Below are 26,961 nucleotides of genomic sequence, written 5' to 3'. Positions count from 1 at the left end.
GGGTTGGTGCCTTCATTATACCCCTTTAGACATTAGGCAAGAACATTCCTCTTTAACCAGGCCTTTGGCTTATTAACATCCTACATACCCATCTCAATGTATTTGTGGGAGGGAGTGGGGGGGCTTATTGGTTTTGTGGTTTGTGTTTGTTTTTATTATGTATTTTGTGTTTTATCTTGGGGTTTTTTGTGAACCTCCCTGAGATCTAGACATAAAAGGTAGCATTCACATTATATATATGTATATATACTGTATATATATATATATAGAGAGAGAGCATTCATCCTGATAATTGTGGCAAATAGTACAGCAGCTAGGAAGTTTCTTTCAAAGCCATGTCTCCAGCAACACAGCATAAGTTATAATTGTAGCTGAACATGCAAACTTCCATTGAGGGAAATATACAGTTACCACCCAATAAATAAATAAATAAAAAATGCAAGTGGCCAAATCAGTTATATGTCAAACCACTGTAGACTTATTTACAAGGAATGCCAAATCCATAAAAACAATCTGTGTCCATTTCAGTTTTGCATTATTTAAGTGTCTCCATTTCTTTGACCAAAGCGACCTCATCGTTACCATCCTTATCCCAATCTGTCCAAATAGGTCTGTGCCCATTTCTCTTTGAGATCACAGAAACCTGACCAAGTTTAACGTACGTTTAATATAAGAATTTGTCCTTAGAACGAACTTTTGATGTTAAATGTCTTATGTACAAGATTTTAGCATGTCCACTGCCTTTCAAGATTAATCTTTGATTCATAATCCCTATTGCCTTGATAGGGCTGTCTGTGACAGATGCAAGTTTCCTAAATGTTGCTTAATTAGTTAGAAAGAAAATGAAAACCTTTTTAATAATAACAAAAGTAAGAAAAACAAGGTACTGTAACTGAAGCAGAAATCATTCCCTGAAGTTGGTGTTTTGTTATGGTATATTTTTTTGTAAACCACCCAGGGAACTCTGCTGAAGGATGGTATCTAACTCTTTTAAATGAATAAACAAACAATAAAACTTTCTAACTGGAAGAAATCTATCTTATGAATGCCAGACTTGGTAATGAAGAAGCGTCCTTTAAGGAGTACAGTGGAACCTCAGTTTATGAACACCTCGGTTTATGAATTTTCGGTTTACGAATGCTGCGGACCCATCTGGAACGGATTAATTCACTTTCCATTACTTTCATTGGGAAAGTTCACTTCAGTTTATGAATGCTTCAGTTTATGAACAGACTTCCGGAACCAATTGTGTTCATAAACCGAGGTACCACTGTACCTGATACTATTAAAACCAAGAGGAATATTTACACCAAAAGAAATGGGAATTTATCTTTGCTAATGAATTAGAGCTTCTTGGCAACTGAAGTCTGATGCTGAGGCAACTGACAAAGCCATTTAGCACCTTTTTCAACAAGCTATATTAATCAAACCTCGTTTCTTTTATACAATACAGTGATACCTTGGTTCTTCAATGCCTTGGTTCTCAAACACCTTGGTTCTCAAACGCCGAAAACCTGGAAGTAACTGTTCCAGTTTTTGAATGTTTTTAGGTAGCTGAACGTACAATGCAGCTGTCGGCTATTGTTTCCAGCACGCCTGCACCAATCAGGAGCTGCACCTTGGTTTTCAAACATTTCGGAAGTCAAACAGACTTCCAGAATGGATTAAGTTAGGCGCTTTTGTTTTTGCTATTTAATTTGCATGTTTGTTTTTGAGGCTTTTTTGGTTCATTTGTTTTTGTGACTGTGTGGAACCCAGTTCAGCTACTGATAAAAGCCCCCCCATCCAAATAATGACTATCATCAGTGCAGGTAAGAAAAAATAACTTTATCATCTACAATGCTGTCTTATTTATTTTATAGTACAGTACATTGATTATTGCTTTCATTTTTCCTTTTATGGATCAATGGTCTCGTTTTGTTGTTGTTTAGTCGTGTAGTCGTGTCTGACTCTTCGTGACCCCATGGTCTCGTTAGATAGTTAAATTCATGTTAAATTGCTGTTTTAGGGGTTGTCTGGAATGGATTAATCCATTTTGCATTACCTTCTATGGGAAAACATACTTTGGTTTTGGAATGCTTTGGTTTTGGAACAGACTTCTGGAATGGATTAAGTTTGAACCAAGGTACCACTGTACTTAACCAAAGCCAAGGGCCTGAAACCCACTCAATAATAAAATTGCAATTGTTAGATTCAGGCTGCAATCCTATACACATTTGCCAAAGTGGAAAGACAGACGTCATTATCAGAAAGTTTTCAGTTTGATTCTACTGAGCTTACCTTTCAATGGATCTAAAAGATTCAAACAGAAACAAGGTAGTGGAGAAGTGAGTTTTCTGTAGGGAATGAGAACCAGTTAGGGATGGAAGAGAAATTTGATTCAGTTTGCATTTAAAGCCAAATCTATGAAATCCACACTTTCAAAAACAATATGCAAACCTAAACACAACCATCCTTGAAAATGTGCACTTATCCACATTTTGTGATGCAGTTCTGCAACCAATGTTTACAAAAATGCATATATTACAGGGATATGTGCAAAAAAAGAATCTATTAGTGAAAATTTCCAAAATGCATTGTATTAGCAAAAATAGTTTGCAAAAATATGCACACTAGTAAAAATTGCCCGTTAAATTTTTTTATTGAGAGCAATTCGCACTAAAATCTTATGAATTTTCTTGATTATTTTTTCTAAAGAAATAGCAAATTACTGCAAAATGTGGGTAGGTAACTGAATGAGAAAAATGAGAAACTAAGACAACCAAAATTCACAGATCTTTCTATCCCCAGGAGCAATAAACGTCAGCCCAGACAGACTAAAGGACAAGGGAGGTAAAATGGGAAAGAAGACAGTGGTTGAGGTGAAGCAGTAGAAGCAAACTCGGAAGGGAGTGAATAGATTACCCCAGTGAAATTTTGCAACAGCCCTATGCTTATATGACCATGGCTAAAGTTCCTCCTCCTTTCTACTTTTAAAGCTCTGAGGAGGATACCTGGGAGTACAGCACAGTTTTATTATCTGCAGTCATACACTTGCACTTTCACGAGGCCCAGACATCTTCCCCAGCTGTCCTCTAGTGCTGGCTCCAGCTCCACAAGGCCCAGTCCCTCACCCAACCAGGTGACTGTTCCAGATTCTACCAAGTCTCATTTACACCATCCTAGTAGCGCTTAGAGAAGGGCTTTAGCAGATGGATGAGATATGAAATACCAGTGGAGGTGATCCATCTCTTATCACTACTTCTACCTGATCTGTTGGTGGCCGCTCTATTGCTGCCCTTCCCACATCTTTTCTGTCTTCCTTCTCCTCTCTTACTCTTCTTTGATGCATTCTTCTTCAATCTTGCCACTTCACTTCTTGAAATATACTCGGAGTTGAGTGTTGATTTCATGCTCGTTATTTCAGCTCATGGTAAACAGTGAGTGAGTGTGTTTCCCTCAAAAACCTCTGGTTATATATACATCATTTACACAATGGGTCCCGCGTGATTGGCTGATTCAACTCCCCTCCTGGGGCCTGATTGGGCTGCTCCTGCAGGCCAATCAAGTTGCTGATTCACTTCCTCCTGGAGCTAGATTGGGCGGCTCCTGCAGACCAATCAGGTTGTTTCTTCTAGGATCCTACCTGCCTATTGTTCTAGGATCCAGGCTCAGCACATAACACCTATTCTCTTTGAGTCTTCCTTTTCCCATTCCCTGACGACTAGCCTTCCTTCCAAAGTTTCTCTACAGTTCCTCAGTATCAAGGGTGGCATTTCAGCTTTTTGAGGCACCATGCTGTTTTATTAAATAAGACTATGTATGGCTTTCAGACAATATTGTGCTTGAAGTGATTGATCTCATGAAGAATTCTGTGTTGTTTGATTGTTGATGCTTCTTCACTTATGCAAGAATAAATCATCTGATGTTGCCCCCATATAGCAATGAACACACCTGTATTACTTCATCCTCATTAATATTCTCTGCTGATGAAACAGTTTACAGGAGGTGAAAACACTGTTAACAGGCTGCTTTGAGACTTCTGTTTCATTTGATGTTTGTATTCTGTTAATGGACAAGTGTCTACTTCTAATTTGTTGGTTAAGTAGTGTGTTAGGATATTTATTTCCTTATTCCTCACAACAACCCTGCCAAGGTTGTCCTTATTATTTCCCTTTTAATGACCACAAACTCAGAATGAGGGGGAATGAACTTACTCATGCTGATCTGTGATCTGGATTCTGGACCCAGCCTGTGATCAAAGTCCCACACTATGTTCACCAGGACTGATGTTCACATTGTGCGCCTCATCAATTCCTATTGTTTTAAATGCAAGCGGTCCTTAGAAAGGCATCTTTCTCTCCCCCCACCTTGTGGAAAAGTGGAAAGCTGGCAGGAGAAAATCACTTTTGCTTGCTGAGCCAGTGACAGAAACAGATGCAGAGTACACATTGTTCATGGATAGTGAAGCAGAAGTAATAGGATGGGAAACTAATATAGAGATCACACACAATCTGGAGATTTTAAGAAACAGGAAACACACACTGCACAACTCCTGCTCAGAGACCAAACCAAAACAGACAAGCTGAAGGAGGCAAGCAAGCAAGCAGGCGACTTTAATCACTCCCTGTGAAGAAAGCTTACTGTAGACTTGCAACAGCTGTGGATATTTAGACAGGAGAAGTTTGGCTGCAAAGAGGAAAAGCTACTAAGTGCATAAGAACAGAAGACACTGGGAGATAAATACACAAAGTCATGAATGATGAAGAACAGAAAATGAACTGGAAAAGGGAGAAAGAAAGCAGGATGTTCCCATCAAGAAGCACAAATACTTTAAAAAAAACAGAACTCAAACACCAGATCTATCAAGTCAAGAGGAACTAGATCATGTCACAGTTGAGGTTATAGATTTGTAGCTTTGGAACTGTATTCAGGCTGATAGCACAAATTATGTAAGGGTCTGCAATGTCATCCTGCAAGCTCTTAATACAATATTGCACTTCCAGTCAGATAATGTATTTATTGGGCTCTTGACTGGCGCTCTGAAGATTCATAGCAGACGCTATGTTGTTTAATGTACCGGTAACTTGCTGAAATATTAAAGAACTGTGCTTCAAACTGTAATTATAGAAAAGATGGATAGTGCACGTGGGCAGGATATTACTAGTTATGCCCATCCAGGTTCTGGAAGCTGAAAAATCATGGGTAAAATGGATGGTTGATTAATGTAGATGGTCACCCTTATGTGGAGTAAGTTGGGCTGATACCTTCATTTGTGGCACATTGTGACTGACACACACAACAAATTGCAATACCATGTGGTGTATTTGTTGTTTCAGGCAGGAGGATACCATGGTAGAGCTGAAATTTTACACAAAGGCTAAGAATCCTACCTAATATTTTGTTACTAATTGGAGTCCAAACAGGTACTGTATTATTGTTTCTTCAGACTTTTATAAAAGCTGTAAAGGTTATAACAACTCCTGATTAAAACATGGCAACCTAAAGCAAAATGTTACTAAATAAAAATAAAAGTTAAAAAATGATGCTTACTTGATATGTGGGTAAAGGCCATTACAGCTTGTGCCTTCATATAGACATTTTGGGATGCTGTTCTTTTTTTCCTTTTTTTTTAAAAATGAAAATGTTGGATTCAGACTTCCGTAAACACTATCAGATCTGGATACTCCTTCTCCCCGGTGTCCCTGCCCAAATCTGCTCCAAAAGGTCTCTGAAAAGAACATTGGAGGTGGAGCAAGAGGATGGAAGAATTAGTAAAAATTGTATCCCTCCTTATTGCAGAAGCGGAGGCAGTTTTAGGGCAGCATGACCAGTTTGGCTGCACTGGGCGCTGTGTTGTAGAGGGTGCCACAGCAATGCTGTAGAATGGAGTGCGAGAAGTTGAGGGGTGCCAAAATTTAGTATTGCACAACTCAAAGTCTGCCACTGGCAGAAGCCTTCTCTGGATCAGAGTTCCTTCAATTCACAGACAAGGCCCTTTGGCTCAAACTCATAAGCTGGAATTTGTTGGTGGCCCATATAAGTATAAAAGCAAAGCAGGCTATTGGAGGGAATTTGCTTTTCTATAACAAGATATGAAGCAAGCAAGAAAACAAAACCAAAGTATTTTAGGAGTATGTGGCTGTCCCTTTGTCAGCCCCATCTGTAACCGGGATATTGTTACAACCCAGTAAGTGGCTAAACCAAAAGTTCTTCCATCATCCTGCCAGGCATTTCCTTGTAAGTTATTCAGCTTTGAGGTTCCAGCGAGGTATAAGACCAAGCAACTGAAACCACTGGCAAAATGAGTTGGCTACTTGAGTTGGCCACTGGTTCAGATTATTTGTTCCAAGCATAGGTGCTTTACTTCCAAGAAGGAGCACAGCACTGTTTGTAAGACAACTAGCAGCTACTGTATGCAAAATAGTAGACATTACAACAGGGGTGGGGGGATGTTTTTCACGCAAAAGTTAGCAGAACAATAAATGTGATATTTTCCTTTGTACGGTAGGCCAGTTTCTTCACAGTCACAAATCCTTTTTCATCCTCCATCCAAGCAAGGAAGAAGCATTGTGCTTCGAGCCCCGAAACACCCTCCCCAATATAAATAAAACAAAGTGACAAAGAATTAAATTTAATGTTTTTAGGCATAATTTTGGCCAAAACTTTATTAAAATACACCAAGTGTGACTGGTATTGGCTTAGGCATTGGTATTAAGCTATATCTGGCCCCTGACCCAAAGCAGAGGGAGCTCCATCAATGTGTATTGACTGGGCATCACCCCTGGGTTTCCCAGGTTCTGATATGACCTCACCCCTCTGTCAGGTTTCGGACAACCCAGAACCCGGATTCCTTTAACGGAATACCTTCTAAAATTGGAGGGGTAGGCGTTGGCCGAACCTCCTCTCCCCCCAGATTCTTTTTGACCAATGCCTAACCGCCAAACCTTACAAAGTTGTGATGATTGCTAAGGAGTAGGCAAAAACCAAGTGGCTACAGCCAATCTGCCACAATGGACAAAATTCCTACCTGGCCCCTGTTCCAAAACAGACGACCAACCGAAGTCCAAAGCAAGGCCAAATAATTCCTAAATAATGGGTGGACGGGTGGGTGTTCGGCAGTTCAAAGCAAGATAAGATCCCCATGTTGTGCTGCCGTGTATTTTAACCCCCAACCCCCAGACCTTGCCACACTGCCTATTGGCTAAAGCCATTGGCAAATATGACTCCACCGGCCGAGGGTGGGGCCAGCCCCGCCTCCAGGCCAGTTGGGGATTGACGTTCCGGGGCCGAGCACACCATGGCCCCTCTGTTAAGAGGATCCACCTTATCAAGAGCACATTCTAGCCAGTCAAAAACAATAAAAGAGGATCCAAAGAAGGGTTGGGAAGAAGCGTGGCTTAGGGGTGTGTGTGGCCTGGAGTGAAGGATGCATCTGATATCCCCTGACCAGGTTTCCCATCCCTGCTGTCTACTAATTGCAGAAGTTGGGTATTTTTTGTCAGCTCCTACCAGGATAATTATTGTTATTATTCATTTCATTTCTACACCTCTTTATATTTTAAAGAAAAATATCAGTGCGGTTTGCAGCACATTAAAACATCAATAAAACAATCCAGAATAAAACATTACTGAAGGAAATCAAATATAAAGTAAACAGTCAAAGCAACATAATTAACAGGAAACAAATATTATCTTAAAGATTTCAAAATAAAACATTACAAAGGAGGTCAACTATGGAATACCGTACATATCTAACACCAACAAAGTTAACAAAATAAATCATAAACACTTCAAAAGAAAACATTGCTAAATGAAGTCAAATATAAAATGCACATTTAAAACAGCATAATTAACAGGAGAAAAAATATATTATCATAAGCATAGAACATATGACAGACGGCGGGTTCTCCTTCCTTTAAGGTTTCTAAGCAGAGGGTGGATGGCCATCTATCATGGATGCTTTAGCTGAGATTCCTGCATTTCAGGGGGTTGGACTAGATGACCCCTGGGACCCTTCAACCTCTAAGATTCTCTGATTCTATATCTACTGCTGCTGCTGCCAGTCCTGCCAATGGTGGTTTGCGATGGACCTCCCCTCTAACTCTCAGATTCCCCCTGTTGTCTTTTATTTCTCTGTGGTGAAGATCGGGACTCTCTTAAACTTCCTTCTACACTAGACTCTGGAGGTCCGCCTAAAATAGGAATCTCCCCTTTCTCAAAAGGAAGCAAAACTTTAAGTAAAGGCATACATAGAAGATTATTGATCTTAGACTGAATTTCCTTCATTTATTTATGTTTGGCATTTACTTGGTGCCAGTGTGGTGTAGTGGTTAAGAGCGGTAGACTCGTAATCTGGGAAACTGGGTTCGCGTCTCCACTCCTCCACATGCAGCTGCTGGGTGACCTTGGGCTAGTCACACTTCTCTGAAGGCTCTCAGCCCCACCCACCTCACAGGGTGTCTGTTGTGGGGGAGGAGGGGAAAGGAGATTGTTAGCCGCTTTGAGACTCCTTCAGGTAGTGATAAAGCGGGATATCAAATCCACACTCTTCTTCTTCTTGATGCCCATTCAACCAAGATCTCTGGTAGTTTATGATGAATATCTTAGATCTTGGCTTTGGCAAACTTTCCTAAGTAAATCTATCTAGCTATCAACATACCTAAAAAGATACCGTAGATTCAGAAAGACCTTGACCACATCTCTCGGAATTATATTTCCCTTGCCTTAGTTTGTACCACAGTTTCAACAGAAACTCTTTATAAAAAATCACTGCAATGTGATGTCAACATTACTGTATTTGTGGTTCTTACTGTATTTATTCTTCATAGTCAGAAGTAGGAAATACACTGTGGTTAGCCAAGTGCCAGCTTGTTCTGGGCAGTAAATTTCCATTTGTAATAGAGGTTAATCGCTTTTCACTTTCTGCATTCAATAACAGTACAGCAAATACCAGATACACAGCAAGATTGTGATTGAATGAGTGCTGGGTGAAGTAAAATGGGTCAGAATGTGGGGAAACCTTGATAGTTCTTTGATTTTCTTTCTCTTTTTTTACAGCAGCGGTTAGTAACTGAATATACCTGACATAAATTTGGTGCATGGGTACAGCTTTTAAGCTGCACCGACTTAGAACAGCCAATCCCTGATCTCTCTTGATGGAGTCCAGGAATCAAATACAGAAATGCACTGCACAGTGCTATGTCAAAATCTGTGCTTTAATTTCTTGAAAAACTTCATTTCCTGTGAAACAGGCTTCCGTTTTTCTGCCTCATTGCACACAGGCACTTTAGCATTTAATTAGAATCTCAGTGGTTGTGGGTTTTACTTTCCCCCTTATTTATCAGACTTTCATCCCAAAGGATCCAAAATCAGCAAAACAATTAAAAAAACATTTTTAAAATAATAAAAAAGCAAATAGCATCACAGCTAATATAAATATTTCAAGTTTCCACTTTTCAACCCCAAAATGCCTGGGTTAACAAGAATGTTTTAAAATTACGCTTAAACATTAATAAGGACAGATGCAACTCACATTAGAGGGTGTTCTATAAGGGAGGGGCCACTAATGAAAAGGCCCTGTCATGGGCCAGTGCCACCTGGGCAGCTCCCAGCTGTGGCAGCAGCAGAATCAAGGCCTCCCTTGATATCTGATATGGTTGGTGTTTGGGGATGTGATCTTTTTGGTACTTGAATTTAGGGCTTAAATTGGGCCTCAGTGCTCACTGACAGCCAACACAGTGCTTTCAAGCCAATGGCACTTGCTACCAGCAGGCTGCCTCACCCACCAACCTGGCAGCCCATTCTGCACTAGCAGCAACTTCCAGACTGTCTTAAAGGGAAGTCCCATGTAGGGTACATTATTGGAGTCAAGACAGGAAGTCACTAACGCATGGAGTACTGAGGCCAGGAAAGGTTCAGGCCAGAAAAGGCAATTGATGTGCAATTAGCCTAAACTGGGCTTAAGCACTCCTAGCCACAGGGGCCGCTTGGAATCAATGAGTATTCTCAGACTATGGACCAGTTCTGTCAGGGGGAATGAAACTCCCCCCCCAGAGCTTGTTATTCAGCTTATTCCCAGTATCAAGAACCACTCACCAACAGAAGCTCCATTCTACCAATTACCGGGTTCAGTTTATTCCTTCCTCCTCCCCATGCAGCCCATCACTTCTTCCAGGCGCTGGCCAACACATTTGCAGCCTCTCTGAATCAGATGGAGAGCATACTGATGACAAATTGTTCTAGCTCCACATGCTCCCAATGGGTTCATCATATAGGTGCTGAATAGTACGGGAGACAGAATGTGTTATGTATTCAGTACAGTGGTACCTCGGTTTATGAACACAATTGGTTCCGGAAGTCTGTTCATAAACTGAAGCGTTCATAAACTGAAGTGAACTTTCCCATTGAAAATAATGGAAAGTGAATTAATCCGTTCCAGACGGTCCGCGGAGTAAGCGTTCATAAACTGAAGCAAACTTTCCCATTGAAAGTAATGGAAAGTGGATTAATCCGTTCCAGACGGGTCCACGGAGTACTTAAACTGAAGCGTTCATAAACTGAAGCATGGGTGTAATTGGTTCCGGAAGTCTGTTCATAAACTGAAGCGTTCATAAACTGAAGCAAACTTTCCCATTGAAAGTAATGGAAAATGAATTAATCCGTTCCAGATGGGTCCGCGGCGTTCATAAACCGAAAATTCATAAACCGAGGTGTTCATAAACCGAGGTTCCACTGTAGTCTGTGTTTGCCTGAGCTTGAGTCTGGACTAAGGATTTTGAGACCCTGTGTTCTGATTCGATACATGATATCCAATCACAGAACATTTCAGGATTTGGGCCTCTGTCATTGGCCCTTAAACTCTGGGTCATGATTCGCACCTTGGAAGTTTAGGCAGCCAATCATGTTGGGAGTGGGATTGGCTCAGGCCTTCAGAAATGTATATAAGCAGTTGCTTCGCCCTTGTTGTCCTGTTCTGTTAGTTCAATAAAGGTTCTTGCTGTTATCACTCTGTCTTGCCTCGTGGAACCCACCTACACTTCACAATGGATCCCTGCAGACTGAATAAACTTCTGATTACTATATCACTGTGGGGTGGCCAGCGCTCTGCAGCCCCCTCTGTTTCCTGCATTTCCTGATCTGAAAACATTACACAGCCTCCCTGTGATCGCTAACTGAAGCCCAGAAAGCTAGGGAGCATGGATATAGCCAGAGGAGTGCAGGGGGGCACAGCACCTCCCCCTAAATCAAGTAAATAAATAGAAATAATTAATTAACTGACCAATTGCATCACATATATCTTGGTTATGCCCCCCCATAAAGCCTGCCCCCCCCCAGTAAATCCTGACTATGCCCATGCTAGGGAGGCTGACTATAAGCACTTCCTGATTTTGTTTTTCAGGAAAATGCTTCCTTTAAGCCTTTTAAAAAACAGCATCCCACATCGATTTTTTTAAACGTAAAGAGACAAAAATGTTTTTTTCATGCACACAGTAGGCAGGCTCCCCACCTTTCTGTTCCTACAGGAAAACCCAGCTAAGGAAATAATAGGGTTGTGTTTTTTTGGGGGGGGGGATTACGGGCATCTGGGAAGCCCGAGGAGTGCAGATCATTTGTAGATGCGTGACTTCTCTCAAAAGCACTACTACCGGTATCATCGTGGAAATTGCTGCAGGAATGTGCATGGGAAATGTCAGTTCACACTATGTCTCGTTACTTCATCCTTATATATGTAGACCTAGATGACTGGCTCACATTGTGTGGAGGCTGTGCTGATCTTCTGCTCCCCTTTTGTAGTGAGCAAATCTAGAGTTAACCAAAGTCTGTTGAAATTCAGTCAACAGAGAATATACAAATGACATCAGGAGAAATCTGAACAGGGTTAAGAGTGCATATATTCTTAGTTCTGTTAAATGCAAAGTGGAATTAGAGAAATCTGAAGTAGCACATATGAAAGTGTAAGATCTGTGTGGGAGACACAGAATTAGATAAACAGGATGTACTGATCCCTGTAGACTAATCTGAGTATTTCTCTATGAACTGCACCACTGGAGGCCCTGGAATGGAATGGAATTCTACTTCCCAAATACTTATGCCTCCACTTTGTATACATACCACATTTCCCCCCATTTAAGCAAAGTGATCATTTGGGAATAGACGGGAAAGACAAGACAACAACAGAATCAGTTCCCTGTTCTTAAAGGGGTAACCTAAAAACCTAATTACTCTGTCCTGCCTCTTGTCTATATACAGCCTAATGGATTTGTGTGCTGGGCAACACATGAAAGGCATGTCTGCTAGTCTGAATTAGATACGGGCAAATGGCCACTCATGTAGCTAAAGTGATGAAATTGGACAGTGAATGTGCAACCCAATTAAGCCAAAGTACTTGCATTTCAATTGAATTAATCTCATTTGATTCTGTAGGATTAAATCTGCTTGTCCTGGGATGAAGCTTTATACACTTCCAAGCTCGTGTGCTCTTAAGCTGTACTTCCTATCATCGCCTCTGAGATTCAGAGATCTTAAAATATTAAGGGTGTTGTTTGCTGAGCGTTATTGGGTGACCCTTAGTCCCCTCACAGAAGTACCATTTCCAAAGTGGTTTAACAGCCAATCCTTCTGCCCTGAGAACTGTTTGAAGTAATATGGTGCTGCTTTTATATAGACAGCGTCTGACTGTTGTGTCTTTTGAGCCCAGGCTTGCTGGTGCAGGTGCATAAGTCTTCTTTAGATGAGTAGTCATGGTTTAATCTTCAGTCATGTCCATATTTCTGTGAGACAAGGGGCACTTGCACATGTTTTGCACAGTCGTTGTCGTCTCCAGTAAGAGATTTCTGCTTGAAACTCAGGAAAGCCACTTCCAGTTGGAGCAGATGCTACGAGTAAGGTGGGTCAATGGTCTCTTGCACAACAAGGAAGCTTTGTATGTTGTTCATGATGCCATCACATGAACAATATTATTTTGGCGTATTCTTAGAGCTGATATTCCTGAGGGGACACTGTCCTTCTCCCTACTAGCTCTACTCTACACAAACAGCAGATTATACTGCAGCTGTCTCTTTGGTTCAAAGACAAAAAAAGTATTCATTCCGATTATGATGTTGTTATTATTTTTCCTCTCCACATTATTTGGCACTGCTTAATTGCGCATTTGTCTCTCCTTCTGGCTTGTGCTTCTCATCGCTAGCATAGCTTGCAGCTGTTTTCTTTGAGTCATGTGGTTTCTCCCCCACTCCAAATGACCCAGCCACTTGCTCCCATTAAAATTAAACTTTAAAATCAAACCTTGCTGTCCTCATCTCATAGCTGCCAACTTTTCCCTTTTCTCACGAGAAAGCCTATTCAGCATAAGGGAAAATCCCTTAAAAAAGGGGATAACTTGGCAGCTATGCCTCATCTCCTGGCATCTCAATTACCAGCAGTTGTGAAACTGTGGTATCTTCATACTTGCCTTTTCCTTCACACCCCAGATTTTTGCTTTAAATCAGCTTTGCTTTAAATCAACCTATATTCCTAACACTATACTGCTGCTTGAGTTTTGTGTGTTTAAACTCTTCTCTTGGCTCTCTTCTGCTGGAGAATGTGCAAAGCCTTGCATTTTGAATTCAGGCACCCGCCCAATTCTTTTGTTGTCCACCCCACACATGTGGGTCACAGGGATTCTATTTTCTCTTTGCCTGCTGAATTTCTGGTGGTCTTTAGCTGCTGATAGCACAGGAACTCTTCCAGTAAAAGGGGTCACGAAGAGTCGGACACGACTAAACGACTAAACAACAACAACAACAAGGACACTGTAGCAAAGGTTTTTGATTATGGAATAAAACCTGAACATAGTTAGGACTTTCCAAGGTGCTAAATAAGTTATTATAAAGTTGGAAATAGATATAGATAAAAAAAGAGAGAAATGCAGTCTTCGTTAAATACAATTCTTTTAAAAAAACCATTTTGCTAGTTGCTCTAGGGCAGGCATCCCAAAACTGCAGCCCTCCAGATGTTTTGGCCTACAACTCCCATCATCCCTAGCTAACAGGACCAGTGATCAGGGATGATGAGAATTGTAGTCCAAAACATCTGGAGGGCTGAAGTTTGGGGATGCCTGCTCTAGGGGGTGTACCCTATCAGTGCCATTTACAACATGATCAATATAATAGCAGGTTGTACAGAGTAAATAACAGAGTAGACTCATTTACATTAATGAACATGACTTAGCTTAATTAATTTTAGTGGATCTACTCTGAGTAGAACATAATTGAAAAACAAACAAACAGTATGCTAAAAACCAAGGGTGGGGTGCAGTTAAGTTTTATGCAGAGTAGACACATTTAAGTTAATGAAGCTAAGTCTGTTTATTTCAGTGGGTTTGTGCTTGTTAAAGCTTAGCTGAATGCCACCCCATGTTATGAAAATCATATCAAAGTACATTAAGATAGCAGGACTAGATAAAGCAATTGTTAAAACACAGCACCATAAGAGCACTGCTGTAGTTGGCTGTGTGCAATTCTATACAAGTGCTGAAACAGAAGAGACTGTTTTCATTTATGACCTAATCAGATGTATCTGGAGTGGACATCATTTATATCCAAGAGGGAGTTTGATGGTTAAACGTAAAACATAAATCTAGCAGTCTGCTACTGTGTTAATAGGAAAGCAATTATTCAAATTATATAATTTCTGCTGCTTTCTTCCTCTTTCTGTCCTACTCAAGTTATATGACTAACTAAACCACAGAGTAAAAACATCTCTGCTTCAGGTTAAGCAAATGAAATATTGCACATCTAGTAATTCTTATCTGTCTGCAGGGGGAGTCTGAAAAAAGAACATCACATTCTAATCTATTGCTCTCTGGCAACCACCAAAACTCTATTAATTGGTAAAATTTCATCTAACATTCATTGCGGGGGCGGGAGGACTTTATAGCTCACTAGAGAAGATCATTTTACAGAAGTCCATAAGCTCCTCAGCTCATCTTTATTTCATTTAGCTGGCTCATTTTTACTGCATCGCTCCAAGTTGCATATGTCTAGTCCTTGCCATTATGTATTAGTTCTTGAGTAATTTTCTTCTTGCTAAGTAAACTTAGTTTTTCATAGCTGTAAATGATTTCAGATGCTGCCTTTGCATTGCATTATCCAATCAAAGGGATGCCATTTTGTTAACTATGGCATGTCACTGCTGCTTCCCCAGCTGTTGCGGTAACACAGTAGAACAATATGATAAGCTTCTCACCCCACCATGCACTGGTTCATACCACCCGCCTTGCCAGAAATAAATCAAGATATATTATGAGGTGTATGTCTGAACCCACATGCATGTCCATCACACACTACAACATATGGCTGGGAACATTTACATAGAGGCAATTAGTGTGTCTGTTAAAAACACATGTATTCCTATAATACCTATAATACTTCCCACACCAGGAAACAGAGAAACATTGGTTTATTACACGGAAATGAAAAGAGACAGAGTACACTGATGCTGCTTTAGGGAGCGCAGTTAAACATACATGGGCAGCAAATAATCAAGTACATGGCCACGTTAATCCCAGTTGTATACATGTGTAAAATTAGCAATTATAATTGTGACAGCTCTCAGCAGAGGTGGAGTTACCTGCTCTGGCACCTGGAGCGGCGCACATGCTGTGCACCCGGGGGCGGGGCGAGTGTCCCACAGGGTGGGGTGCATAGCTGCCAAGTTATCCCTTTTTTCCAGGGATTTTCCATTATGCTGAATAGGTTTCCTCGCGAGAAAAGGGAAAACTTGGCAGCTATGGTGGGGCGGCGCTGTCACCCCCCCCCAGGGATGACACCCAGGGTAGGCTGCACCCCCCCTTCCTCCACCAGTGGCTCTCAGAACAAAATGTGGAGATACTAAGCCTACCCAGAAAACTAGAATGCTGTTTTGGATGCATTACAGTGGGCTCGCCACTTATGTGAGGATTCAGTTATGAGGGTCTGCATGGAAAGTCAGGAACCCCCCAGCATTGTCCTCTTGTGAGGTGGAGAGTGGCCTTTTGGCCTCTGGGGAAGGATAAGTGAGCTCCCAAATCTGGGTAAGTGAGGAAATCCACCGGACCCATTCTTTGTTAAGTCACACCCACACAGCAGCCATTTTGTGACTGGTGCCCATGGCACTCCCTCAAAACTCCAAATGTGCCCCTGGGCCCCAAAAGGCAACCATGGTTTTAGAGGGCTATACATTTGTAAGATTAGCCAGTTTGACCCATGGGTTGAGAAAGGTTAGCCTCACTTCTTATTCAGGAAAATTGAAGTATTTCTTTTTCAGTCTTCAATCTATCACTGGTTACCTATTTGGAATGGAGATAGTTCACTTCTTTGCCTACATCAACTTCAAATTAACAGTGTTTCTGGAGGTGTACACACTGTAAGGCCTAGTTTTCACAGTGGTGGCAAATGAACCTGGTCTGTGGCACTCTAGACTGCAAGCAAAGGCTCACTGAGCTGAACACTTCTTTATAGAAAAATAGTCTCTGTACACTGAGATATAGGAAAATCTCTGGATTAGAAAGCTTTAGGATGCAGTGTATTGGGGAGATTGTGCCAAATGCCCCTCTCATCGTAAGGTGTTATGCCTCTCATCCAACAAATTGGAAGCCAGTGGCGTAGGAAGGGGGGTGAAGTGGGTGTGGTCCGCTCCGGGTGTCATCACTGAGGGAGGTGACAAAATGGCAAAAAATGTGTGTTTTTAAAATAAATTTTAAAAATTTGGGCTCATGACATTATATATATATATATTTTTAAAAATTACTCCCGCACCCCCCTTCCTACGCCACTGGTAGCTAGGTGAGGCGGGGGGCACTGGGCACCACACAGTGGGGCCTGCAGCGTGCCTGAGCCACGCATCTCTCCTGAGGGAGAGGCGGCGGGCAGACTGCCTGCAAGCTCTGCACTGCTTTCTCGAGCAGCTCGGGGCTTGCGCCTGCCCACCGCCTCAGCCGCCCTACAGCTGAGGGGGAGGTTGCGGAGAGGCTCCACACAGCGTGCCCCGCCTTGGCTCACCCCATCCCCATGGGCAGCTTGCCCTGCCCCGGCTGCAGGACCCACACACTCTACCGGGCACCTGAGCGGCTAGCTACGCTGCTGTTGGAAGCCTTCTACTTTCCATCCCGGAATGCAATGTCTCTACACAGTCTCTACGCAGTCTGTGATGCAGCGATAGGTCAGGAGAATGTGGTCTTCACTATAAAGTGAACTGTTAAAGCCATTCTGCTTCTGTAATGCACTGTGTTGTTGTTGTTGTTGTTGTTCATTCTGGTGTTCATTCTGCTCTCCATCAAGACTCTATGGAGCAGAACCAAGTGGTTCTGCCTGTCTCTAGTTCTGTTTCTTCTTAACAACTTGTTATTTTACACAGATTTCCCCTGGGGGGATACCAAATAGAAAACACTTCATGCTGTTTGAGCTGTCACTTTAAGGAGAATAATAAGCAACTAATATGTTAAGATGTTACAAGCCAAGTTGTTAGAAAGGGAACTGTTAGGCTAGATGCTTTTTACAGGAAATGGACGAAGAACCTTACACATTTTTAGATGTGCAAAGAAAAGATAAACGTGGCAGGACCAATAGGAAACAATGAAGAAGTTTAACAATGGGAAAATGTATTTAGATAATGATTTAGTTTGGATATGTATAATTTATTTGCATGTATGTATACCACTTTATCTACATTTCATACTTCTCAAAGCTTATGGTAATTTCCTGATTTCCTGGTTCATCTGTGAAATGCAGCTGACACTCCGACAAGAGATCAATCCAGCATGAAGTTCTCCTGCCAAGGAAAATTTCCAGGGGTTTGTGCCCTAAATTTGTAAATGTCATCATACACAATTTTATAAATGCTACTAACAAAGATGATGGCAGCATCACAAATCATATTTAAGCATACAGATGGGCTGCTTCTCCATTCCTCCCCACCCCACCCCCTTCCCCAAACACTGGCCAGAATTATGCATCACTACAAAATTTGCTGCAAAACAATCTTGATGCTTTGCCCAGTTTTCTTGATATATCATATTGTTATGGTAATTGTTCAAGGAAAATAATGAAAGTAATTATGTGGGAACAAAGGAGTCATAGAAAAGGGAAGAAACTTGCAGGCATATCTGCAGAATTTTGTCATTGCAAAATCTCTTTGCTGCTGTCGATCTGGCCTTGCGGTTGCATAAGGGAATTGTCCCTGCACTCTGGACACTAATGGCAGGTGTGTGGCGAACACAGGTACAGCTCTCCCATTGCACGGCAGCTTCCCTCTTTTCCTGGAACCCCTAATGCGCCTAAGTCTGTCATTGATGGAACAAAGGCCACTGGCAACAGGGTAAAAAGGTCAGAATTTAACTATAGGTTTCACACCATACCAGCGGTGATGCTTGATGTAATACAGGCATAGGCAAACTCCGGCCCTCCAGATGTTTGGGACTACAATTCCCATCATCCCTAGCTAACAGAACCAGTGGTCAGGGATGATGGGAATTGTAGTTCCAAATATCTGGAGGGCTGGAGTTTGCCTATGCCTGATGTAATCCTCATTATCTGTATCAGTTTCATTGTATCAGTATCTTGTAAGTTTTAAACAGAACATTAGAAGCAAAAAACCAAACAAACCTGGTTATCAAGGTGGTTGGACCATTGGACATCAAAGGAGCTTAGAAATGAAGATCAGCAGAGACTGTGATGTCCACAACAGGGCCAGTTCTACTATGAGGCTGAATGAGGCAAATGTGTCAAGTAGCATCTGCTGGGAGGTGAGAGTGGCTCCCCCCTCCCTTTCCCCTCCTTCAGTTACTAGGACTCCTCTTCATGCAAGAGGCACTGAGGAAAGACCCTGAGTGGGAACAGAAAGAGAGAGACCTTGAGGAAGCTGGCCGAGGAGGTTGGCGAGCCAGGTCATGAGTGGGAGCAGACAGGTGAATGCAGGCAGAGGAGGAGAGAAACTTCATTCCTTCATTATCTCCATTTCTAGCTACAGAGGAGTCATGAAGTCACATACACCTTCTGTACAGCTCATGGTAATACTGACAAGAGCCTTCCTTTCTTTTTTGTGGGGAGGGAGGGAACTGGCACTAGGGACAAGTAACTCAAAATCTGCCCCCCACCCCTGCACGAACACCCCGTTTCCCAAAACTGAAAATGCAAGTCTCTATTTGGTGAATAAATGTGTCAGAATCATTTTGCGTCTACATATTTCCAAGGGAATAGATATAGGTGTCTGCCCCAGAACACAGTACTGGAATCGTGAAACTCTATGTTACTTTCAGTTTCTCTTTGCTCTCTCTCACGCCCGCCCCCCCGCCCCCCAACCTGCTGCCCACTTACAGACATTGTGAGCTGCGGGTGCAATAGGTTTTTCCAGACAATACTATGAATACTTGATTTTAGAATGCATCTGCTTCTCCTCAGGAGTTTTCAAAGTTGTCTTTCAGGAGATGAAAGTAAGACATGAAACATTTTCCAATTTCTAAAGACTCGCAATTCTTGTTTCTCAAGAGATTATTCCACTCAGGAGATAGGTGGTTTACACTAGGCGACAGCCACTTGTTTAAAAAGGAAAGCAAAGGAAGAAAGGAGACTGATTGAGGTAAGGGAGGGAAAAGAACCCAGAGGGAGGGAGAAAAGGAACGACATGAAGCTAGATTCTGTATTTTAGTTAATCTGCATAAAATTAACATCAAGTTTAAAGAATCTAATGTTCCCAGGGTGGTCTGATAACAATCAATTACTGCTTTTTAATTAACATTAAAACATCAAGCGCTCAACCCCGCTTCCTCCTTCGTGTTGTTTTTTTGCTGTGATTTTAATTTGCAAAACTTAGTGAAATTCCTGCTGAACAAAATTCAGCCCTACCCCCTTTATTTTGGAAGGCCAGGGCAAGATGTAGAAAGTATTTGACACTCCACTGAGACCTAAATAAGGAATGTAAATAGCAAATACATTTTGAGTGGTCTTTCATATGATGATAAATTTGGCTCCTTGTAGAGAACAACTGTATTATTCCTCATTCACACAAGTTCAAGTTTGTTTGAAGAGGTCTGTAGTGAAGGACCTACGTAAAACAATAAAGGACATAAATAGCAAGGAGAATATAACAATAGAAATAGGGGGTTTCCTTTAAATGCAAAATTCAGCAAACAGTATTACATGATAAAGGCTTTTAGTATTGCTACCTATGAATACTCAGAATTATAGCCAAATCCTTAAAATTATGGTATGTGTTTAGAAATAATGAGAGAAAATCTTAATATGATTCTGATAGTTTGCCATCTGTTTTTGCATTGACCCTTGTTTTTAAGGAAATACATAATTGACTGAGCATTTGCTTTCAGGGCAATCAGCCTTTCAAATAACATGGATTTATTATTATTATTATTACTTGAAAGCACAAATACTGGGCATTCTATTTGGATGGTATATATCCCATGTCCTGAAATAGCCTTAGTAAAAAGAGAAGTGGGATCCGCAACAAAATGTTGCAGCTTAGACTGTTCCTGTTCAGTGCTTCAGCCAGCCAGCCATTACTTCATTCATGAATACCCCATTCTTGTTCCCATTCAGTATTCCCAGTCAGCCCCCAAAGCAGTTACCACTCAACATTTGTGACCATGGAGCATGTTCAGTCCTAATTGGGCTGTTTAGTCAGGGATCAGGGCCGGTGCTGGGGTTTTTTGTGCCCTAGGCGAGATCACCTTCTGCCCCCCCCCCCCGGCATCTGCCTCCTCCCTGCGGGCCTGGCCCAGCCTTCACCCCCTTCCCTTCCCAGCGCCCCTCCCGCTTACCTGCGACGTTGACGGCTGGGTTGCTCTGGCCGCCCTCGGGCTTCAGCCACGGACCCCCAGGCGCAACAACAGCTGCTCCCGCCTGCCCAAGAAGTAGAGCACGTCAACGGCGCCTGGAGCTGAAGGCCCGGCTCTGGCGCGCATGCCGCGGGAAGGGACTGCTCTCGCCCCACATGTCCTCCACATGCTGCTGCCCTCGGCACTGTGGGCACACCTGGGCTGCACCGGTGCTGCTGCTGCCACCCGCCCTGGATGTGGGTAGGTGGCGTCGGGGCACAGCGGCCGCGTGGCAGAGCGAGTCCTGCGAAGCCAGCAGCGCTCCCTGTCGTGCCAGCGCCCCCTCCATTTTGGCGCCCTAGGCAACTGCCTAGTTTGCCTTAATGGACGCGCCGGCCCTGTCAGGGATCACCAAGACTGATGCCTCTGGGTGCCAATGTGTTCACCAGTAACTCCTATTGTACTAATGTATTCTGTACACGAGAAACTGCTTTAATCATACACGCATTATATCAGGTGCCAGAACTGCAAGCTCATCCTCCCATCAGTTTTGAACAGAGGAGAGGTGTGAAGAGCTTCTCTGTGTGAATGTATATGGCAGTGGCTGATGTAGGTGCCTTTCCTCTCATTGATGAGGCAGCTGATGGTGCTCTCAACAATGTTGTGCTCTTGTCTCTTTTCCTGCTTTTAAAGATGTGGCAAACATTTTGCCATGCCCCCACCACAGCCATTTTGTGATATGCCACATACCCCCATGGCAGACATTTTGTGACTGGCATCCATGAGACTTTCTCAAAATTCCAAATGTGCCCACTGATTTCAAAAGCTTGGCAGCCCCTCCAATAGATTTACATCAAGACAGGCTGCTCTAGTTTTCCAGGTTCTATGTAAAATACAAATGAATCTGTATGCAAAATAAAATTAAGCCAAGCTAAGGATGAGTGCAGGACTAGACACGGTCAGCTCAGGGAGAAGTCAACTGGAGTACATTTGAAAGAGGAGGCTGTTGTTTTGGTAAACATAAATCCTATACCTTCCACATATAGTTTCCATTCTAAAGTTTCAGCAGTCAGAAAAAAGGACATGGGTCTGCTAAGGTACCGAGGGAATAACATTCAGCATTTTTTTGTGATTTTTGAGGCCTGTCATTTTGTGCTGCTATTTTATCAATCACTCATCAGTTCTGAAATCTGTCATTGTGGCGGCAGCAACATATATCTCATCTTCTGGGTGTTTTCTTTTTTCAAATGTCACTATGTGTCCCGTTTTCAACAAATAAATTCCAAGCGAGGCTGACAGTAAGATTAAAAAAAAAACAATTAAGAAAAGCATTTATATAGACAATGTGAACAGTGTGCTTTTAAGAATTGTATGGTAAAATTGTAGATCTTCCCAAGTTTGAACCCAGTAAAAAGACTTCCCTGTATTTTCCTCTGTTCATAGAATCATAGAATCATAGAGTTGGAAGAGACCACGAGGGCCATCCAGTCCACCCCCTGCCAAGCAGGAAACACCATCAAAGCATTCTTGACATATGGCTGTCAAGCCTCTGCTTAAAGACCTCCAAAGAAGGAGACTCCACCACACTCCTTGGTAGCAAATTCCACTGCCGAACAGCTCTTACTGTCAGGAAGTTCTTCCTAATGTTTAGGTGGAATCTTCTTTCTTGAAGTTTTAATCCATTGCTCCGTGTCCGCTTCTCTGGAGCAACAGAAAACAATCCTTCTCCTTCCTCCATATGACATCCTTTCATATATTTGAACATGGCTATCATATCACCCCTTAACCTTCTCTTCTCCAGGCTAAAGGGTAAACAAGTGCTACTAACACTGAGCAAAATACAATTGTGCCCATCTGCCAGTGGGGAAAAAACGCCACTGGAGCAATGTATTTTCCCCTGCAGTCTTCCATGTGAAAACCTGCCCTGGAGCATTGGGGTACCCTCTGAAGCAGATTGGGAAGATACAGGGTGTTGTGGGATTGGAGAGAAAATGGAAGTGAACTTTATGGCTAAGTGAGTATTTGAACTCTGGTCTCCCTGGTCTTAGTCAACACTCTACAGGAATCCATTATCAATGGGAATATGAGAAAGTCAACTAGTGTGTTAATTTAGGGTGTGGTTGCCGTGGAGAGCCAACATCATGTAGTTGTTAGAAAGTTGGACAACTACTGGGTATACTCAGGTTCAATTCTCTAGTTGGGCAAGATGATACTCAGTCCATAGATCTCAGTCCAGTTTACTCCAAAGAGTGGTTGTGATGATAAAATGGGGGAAGGAAGAACAGTGTATACCACCTAGAGGTCCTTGGAAGAATGGAGGGTTGAATTTAAGAAATGAATAAAATAAATCAGTGTTCTGCTTTCCTTTGGACCATATCAGTGAGGCCGAGAGAGGGGTATTGCTGTTTGGGCCGCCCAGGACATCCACACACACTTGCCCAGGCTTGCACCCTGGAGAGGTCACTTCAGTGCTACTAATTCACAGCAAAAACAACATAGATGCTGGGAACACTTCATAGAGGAGGAATTTAGCTTTCATGTTTTTGAACTTAACCTCATGGACTTGCAATAAGACTAGGAGTGAGGAAATCCAGGTTCAAATCTCCACTCAGCCATGAAGCACACACACTGACCTTGGTCAATCACTGTATCACAGCCTGACCTATTTCATAGTTTGGATGATAAAAATGGGGGAAAGAGAGTTTCATGTACACTGGCCTGAAGTCCTTGGAGGAAAAAGCAGGAAATAAATAAAAATTATGAAGCCAGGGCTAAAGAGCATCTTAAAATGGTAAATTGTTTCTTTGTGTCCCCGTGACACTGGTAATTTATTTGCTGCCATTATAGCATCTTTGTGTTTTGGCACTGAGGGCACTACAAGCTACATGTCAATACTTTAGAGAAATCCTATAATGGTGTTTGTGTCTCTCTCTGGGTTTGTATACAAGTGACAGAAATTTACACTTCCGTCATCATTTGCAGAACTAGAAGAAGACGTGTTGCTAATGTGAGTCCTTCGGGGTATAAAGAAAAATATGGCAAGTTGTTCTGGGACTCATAGAATGAGATAAACTAGGGAGGGAACTGCAGCAATGATACAAACAAACCATGAGATTTACTTCTTGACTGTGGGTATGTCACTATCTAAAGGATTCTCATGTTTCCTCCCCACACATTTGGAAGAAATATTGTATTTTGGAAAATCTACAGGTGACATAATAAATGAAACATTGTCTAATATTTATGTACTTGTTCTGTTTTGTTATACCAACCCCCAAATCTGTAAGAAACTTATTGTTATTTATTCATATCCCTTCTGTTCCTCTTATATAGAGTCAATTGGAGAAAGTTTTATAGCATAAGGAACTCTTATTTTCAAGAAAATGGAACAATTTTCAAGTATCTATGCTTGGAGAGTGAAGCAAAGACACTTCTAATACAGCAGAAGTGAGAAAATAAATGGGAATTATTTGGAAAAACCAATTTCATCCTCATGATGGTGAATTCAGGTGAGTAGCACATTCTTCCATCAACAGTAAAAATATTTCCTTTCCTTTCAAAATGCACAGGCTTGTGCTTTTAACATTTCCATGCACATGTTTGAATCTTTCAATGGCTTTCTTATTTCTTTCTGTCTGGTATCAGATTATAACAAAATGAATGTGTGTGAGAGAAAAAACTATTGTGTCTCAAAGATGCAATTTAAAAATAAAATAAAGGCTGACCTGTTTCAACTCCCTTTTTAAAGTCAAGTCAGAAGGAATCATCTATAATACCTTTTCCAGGGCTAAGTCAAACCTCTCCATGACTTAGCTGTACAGTGGTACCTCGGGTTAATAACCTAATTCGTTCCGGAGGTCTGTTCTTAACATGAAACTGTTCTTAACCTGAGACACCACTTTAGCTAATGGGGCCTCCTGCTGCCGCCGAGCCGCAATTTCTGTTCTCATCCTGAGGTAAAGTTCTTAACCCGAGGTACTATTTCTGGGTTAGCAGAGTCTGTAACCTGAAGTGTCTGTAACTCAAGGTACCACTGTATACATGAGAGAAGGAATATATATATATATTCAGGTTAAACTTCTTTCTAGGTAACTTACGTGCTGTCAGAAAGTGAACATCATCTTCAGCATGTGCAGCATTGGTTTCAGTGGGTCTACTCTGATTAAGACTTGGCTGGATATAAGTTATAATTTATTCCTTTTCACTTTTCTTAAAAATAATAATCACATACAGCAAAAATCTATTCAGTAACTGAAATAACACCTCTTCTGTGCTTGATATCCTGCTAGTTCAAGACAATAGCTATCTGCAGTTATCGCTATCGTTATCGTCTTTGATACCCAAGGGTTTGATTTGTGAGTGGAAGACTTCTACCTCAGTGAGAATGTCTTTTTTGCTGACAGCATAAGATCTTTGCGTGACAGAAGAGAACGGAAATCCTGAGGTGTGCCCGAGGTGTAGAGCAATCTCTTGCCCATGGATTCAGATGTGTGTTAGCTGGCACAAGGAGCTGCACACTCTTTTTCACAAGGTCTTAGCAACGTTAGCCTGAGGACATTCACTTGATCTGGCACAAATGTTCACAGAACAGGACCCCTGCCGCCCAGAATTCCATCCACTTGCTCACCTCTGGGTCCAAGTTCAGGTATATTTTAGCACCCACAAAACACTCTGAGACGCACAGCAATTTTAAAAATTCACAGTATGGAGTATTTTAAGCATGTGAACTGTTAACCTCTGCAAACAAAAGAAATCAGAGATGGGAAATGAGACAATGGATGTGTAAGGGTATCTTTGAAACCTCTGTAATTATTGAGACAACTTATTTAAGGGTGTGCTACATTTTACGCTACTTGGAGATTTTTTCTCCCCCTTTATCTGTTTTGTAAATATGGAGCAAAAGCTCTTCTTAGTTAGCAGCTAATGATTCTGTATGATTTGTGTTCATCTGGAATTATCCAGAAATGTTCATTTTTGCCTCTGATAAATAGTTTTGAATACATTATTGTTCTTTTCTTCAAACATGTCTGTATAATACCAGATACCCATTTTATTTTCTGACTCATTAAAGTGGATGGAAAGGCCGTGTGACAGTTTATTTTATACTAGTTTCATGCTAGAACTACTATGCATTGCAATGTATATTAGTAAGCTATCTCAAGCATTTGTAATTTAATACACACTGTTTTCCCCTCATACAGTCTTTGGCAAAATGTCCTTATAGTTTCACGATAACAGGGTCACTTAATAAAAAGAAAATCAATGTTAGCTCTGATGAATGGTTAATTAGGTTGGCTAGCATTCAGTAATGTTAAGATCTAAATTTAGAAATAAGATACTAAGGCAGGAGATTCTTTTTAAGTCTCGAGTGTTAATCATTTCAAACTATACTGATCCTTACAGAATTATGGGTTGTCCAGTTAATATAATAAAATGTGTATAGGAATCCTCACTCCCTTCAGCTAGGCAGAAAATGATGGGTGTAAAGGTAAAATGCCCTTTTGGTGCCAGCTAAAAACATTCCTGTTTAGACAAGCCTACCAACCAATATGCTTAGAAAGTTGAGGTAATTTTAAACTGTTTTAGTATTTTAAATATTGTATGTTAACTAAAGTATGGTTGTGAATTTGTCTCGATTTTATGATTTTATCTTTTTCTAAACTGCTTTGTGGTGTGTGGTTTTTTATGCGGTGTATAAATTTTATGAAATAAAAAAGAAAAACTCTGCAGTCACAGGTTCAGATAAACAGATGCACACAATTTACATAAAACATATTTACTCAGTCTTCGTTTTACTTATGTATTACTTTATTTACATCATTATTAACACTCATGTCAGAAAAGTGTGTGCGTAGCTGATTTGCCGCTCTCTGGACCTCTTGGGGAGGAAAAACATGAAGAAGGGCTTCAGATGATGGTTCCAGGATCTGGGGTGGTTCATATGGGGAGAGGCAATCATTGAAGTCCTGAGCCTTTTAAAGAATTACAGGTCAGAAACAGTACTTAGAATTGGGCTTGGAAACTAATTGATAGCCAGTGGTCAGACCAGGATCAGTGTAGTATGCTAAAACTGCCTTGTCCCAGTGAGCAACCTAGCTGCTGAATTCTGCACCAGCTGAAGTTTCTGAACTGTCTTCAGAGGCAGCCCTGGCTATAACATGTAGCAGTAATCTAATCTAGCGGTTATATAATAA

The sequence above is a fragment of the Zootoca vivipara genome, chromosome 2, assembly GCF_963506605.1.
Source record: "Zootoca vivipara chromosome 2, rZooViv1.1, whole genome shotgun sequence".
In the NCBI taxonomy this organism is placed as follows: domain Eukaryota; kingdom Metazoa; phylum Chordata; class Lepidosauria; order Squamata; family Lacertidae; genus Zootoca; species Zootoca vivipara.
This window is presented reverse-complemented; position numbering follows the sequence as displayed.